We start from the raw sequence: 2,500 nt of genomic DNA on the forward strand, positions 1-2,500 counted from the left end.
GTTTTACCAGATTATCGCTTAACCTAACTGTGGCTGTACCAGATTATCGCTTAACCTAACTGTGGCTGTACCAGATTATCGCTTAACCTAACTGTGGCTGTACCAGATTATCGCTTAACCTAACTGTGGCTGTACCAGATTATCGCTTAACCTAACTGTGGCTGTACCAGATTATCGCTTAACCTAACTGTGGCTGTACCAGATTATCGCTTAACCTAACTGTGGCTGTACCAGATTATCGCTTAACCTAACTGTGGTTGTACCAGATTATCCCTTAACCTAACTCAATTTGTCCCTTAACCTAACTCAATTTGTCCCTTAACCTAACTCAATTTGTCCCTTAACCTAACTCAATTTGTCCCTTAACCTAACTCAATTTGTCCCTTAACCTAACTCAATTTGTCCCTTAACCTAACTCAATTTGTCCCTTAACCTAACTCAATTTGTCCCTTAACCTAACTCAATTTGTCCCTTAACCTAACTCAATTTGTCCCTTAACCTAACTCAATTTGTCCCTTAACCTAACTCAATTTGTCCCTTAACCTAACTCAATTTGTCCCTTAACCTAACTCAATTTGTCCCTTAACCTAACCCACGTTGTCCCTTAACCTAACTCAATTTGTCCCTTAACCTAACTCAATTTGTCCCTTAACCTAACTCAATTTGTCCCTTAACCTAACTCAATTTGTCCCTTAACCTAACTCAATTTGTCCCTTAACCTAACTCAATTTGTCCCTTAACCTAACTCAATTTGTCCCTTAACCTAACTCAATTTGTCCCTTAACCTAACCCACGTTGTCCCTTAACCTAACCCACGTTGTCCCTTAACCTAACCCACGTTGTCCCTTAACCTAACCCACGTTGTCCCTTAACCTAACCCACGTTGTCCCTTAACCTAACCCACGTTGTCCCTTAACCTAACCCACGTTGTCCCTTAACCTAACCCACGTTGTCCCTTAACCTAACCCACGTTGTCCCTTAACCTAACCCACGTTGTCCCTTAACCTAACCCACGTTGTCCCTTAACCTAACCCACGTTGTCCCTTAACCTAACCCACGTTGTCCCTTAACCTAACCCACGTTGTCCCTTAACCTAACCCACGTTGTCCCTTAACCTAACCCACGTTGTCCCTTTGCCTAACATAGTTCACTGCTCGGAATCTCTGGTGTCGTTGTTATCCTCATGTAGATGTCTTGCGAGTGTTGCTTACTTTCCACATATTCCCGCTATCCACTGTCAATTGTACTGCAATAGGACTATATCGCCCCCCCCCCCCTCTGCCCCTCTCTTTGTGTCTCCGTCCTCTCAAGCTGGTCGGTCTGGCGTTTGAGTGTTAAATGAGCCTCGCAGCTGTTCAGTTGCGTTCAGATGTCGACGCCCTCAGTGTACGTCGTGGTATGGTCTGTGTCCATTGTCCGCTGATGTCGTATGCGTAACCCACACGCTGTACCGATCATCGGTAGTTACGTACAGAGTGAAGTAGTGTGATACGTGTGACCGTACGCTGGCTGTGCCCAACGGTGTCGAATCTCAATTTCCATATGTTGTGCTCGATGCTACTTGTCTCGTCTCCCAATAACAGCTAGGTTGCACTGTGGTACGCCGTAGAGGCGTGTGGGAGGAACGTACGAACGCATTGTATGTCACCCTGGGTCGCTGGGGGTGGTGGTGCGGTGAGTCAGGTCAGGTCAGCGTGAGCCGTGTGATGTAGTGACGCGTGTATTCCGACTTTGTCGTATTGCCTCACACAAAGTGCTACCCTGGTGGACCGCGTTCCATATCTGGGACATGCCGCAGATGCCGGTTGACAGTGGATCGCGGAAGGGACATCGCATACGTGCGCGGGCCACCTTCCACGTGTTCTCTTCTGCACATGTCGCAGTGTGTATGTGGTCTGATGTAGCGTGTCGTGACACATGACATCCTGGCATGCAAGAATTGTTGAATTCGCAAATGTAGGTGGACATCTACGTTTACTGCCCAAGATACGCAAATGAACTGGAAATCCGTTGTTGAGCGGTTGTTCACGCTGGAGGTGAATCTGTGATGGCGACGATCGGTACAGCTATTAACCGGTTGTTTCAGCGGTACCCGCCACATCCACACACGTGACTATGCCCATGTGGGTATGAAGCGATACGCGGCGGTGGCTTGGTGGGACTGTTCCCGGCCGGTGAAGGGGGGCCGCCCGGCGTGTTGGCCGCGCGCTGCGTGGGCGCACGCGCAACAGGCGGCTGGTGGGGGGCGCCGAGTGGCAGGAGCGCCAGCCGACGGGCTCGGCAGGCGGCGCAGCTACGCTGCGGCGCACCCTGCACGCGGCGCCTGGCGGCCAAAGTTGGTTCAGCCGAGCCCGGTGCGAAGCGCGGTGGACATCTGCAGTGTGCTGGTCTGATTGAGGACTGTGTGCGTTGAGGATGCGCCGCCGCCTGGCACTCGGCGCCGCGACGCCGTCTGCTGCTCGGTCGCCCCAGCGGTTCTCGCAGGTGGTTTGTATCGCAG

The sequence above is a fragment of the Schistocerca gregaria genome, unplaced genomic scaffold, assembly GCF_023897955.1.
Source record: "Schistocerca gregaria isolate iqSchGreg1 unplaced genomic scaffold, iqSchGreg1.2 ptg000649l, whole genome shotgun sequence".
Taxonomy (NCBI): Eukaryota; Metazoa; Arthropoda; class Insecta; order Orthoptera; family Acrididae; genus Schistocerca; species Schistocerca gregaria.